We start from the raw sequence: 1,521 nt of genomic DNA on the forward strand, positions 1-1,521 counted from the left end.
GGGAGTGGAATTGAGTTTCAAGTATTAAAACCAGATCCTGTTAAGAGTAATATCTACAATCTTATATATGGTAATACGTATGGAGATGATTTAGCTGGTTCTTTAAGTGCTGATGGCAGTAGAATAAGATTAGATGTAAATAATGGGTATCTTCTCCCAGTACGTCCAGGCTATATAGTAGGAGTATACATTGATTCAAATGCAGTTAATCAGTTAAGTCTAATATATGAAGACACATCAGAAGATATTGATATTTATTATTGGGAGAATCTAACAGGACGAATGTGTGATCTTTCTTTATGTGATGCCAAAGTGATGAGAGGAGTAAGACCATTAATTGGTTGGATATTCAGTAAGTGTACATTATGTATTTTAATATTAATTAATCATTTTGTAGGGAATATTACCAGTAAGAATGCCCTATCTTCTCAAGAAAGTACAGTAGAGTTACTAAAATCCAATTACGAATATTGTAATGAAACTGAAGTATCATCATGTGTTCTACCTTCAGTAAAACCAACATTGTCTTCTACACTTATCTCATCATCATCAATATACAGGTAGGTCTATAGTACTAATAATATCTCTACTTATAATTTATATGATCTGCTTTGTAATCCTCTCCCTTGGTCCCTTTTCTTTTTCTAATAGCTTGTCTTCATTTGTGATTTCATCTCTACCTCTCTCTCCTTCTTTTCTATCAATTCCTTCATCCTCTTCTCCAACTCAAAGAGAGGATGATGGTAGTATCCTCATAAGTCAAGTATCTTTAGCTCTTGGTTCAATAGTTACATTAATCGTAATCTTTGCAGTCATTTTATGTGCATACTGTCTGTATAGAAACAAGGCCAGTATTAAGTTAGTGACTACTCAATCCTTTAACAAGACAAAGAACATAGGTAGGCCATGAATATGAAATTTCAAATTTAATTTCATTTTATGACAATAGGTGACATAACAAATGATGCTAATCCTTGCTATGGAGTAAATATTACTAGTACTGGTAATGATATTGTTGTATATGATGAACTGAATAACATTAGTGATTCACGACATATGATCACAAGTTAGTTTTACTAATGATGTAAGGACTGTGTTTATTAAATGTCATGTAGCTACTGAGGCCAACCCTTGCTATGGAGTAAGTAATGAAAGCCAGTTCCCTAGTGGTATAGAACCAGGAGCTGATGATGATGACTATATATAATCAGTGTTATTCACATTTGATTTATTAGTTTAATAATGTAATGGTAGCTTGTTTGTTCTTTAGAACTAAGTGTACAAATATAAACTAAAACTCCATTTGAACTGTTGCATAAACTGCTTTGTTATTATTTTCATGTGACTGACATATGCTTAATGATAGATACATTATGTTAAATTAAGAAAGATTGATTTACGGTATTTGATTCAAACTAGTGAATGATCAAGAACATAATTATATCAAACTCTGTCATGCTATTGTGATTTACAACTTGGACAACCCACTGGCTTAATTAACATATATGCTCAGTAGAAAAA

This window comes from Amphimedon queenslandica, unplaced genomic scaffold (assembly GCF_000090795.2).
Source record: "Amphimedon queenslandica unplaced genomic scaffold, v1.1 AMPQUscaffold_13490, whole genome shotgun sequence".
NCBI classification, from domain to species: domain Eukaryota; kingdom Metazoa; phylum Porifera; class Demospongiae; order Haplosclerida; family Niphatidae; genus Amphimedon; species Amphimedon queenslandica.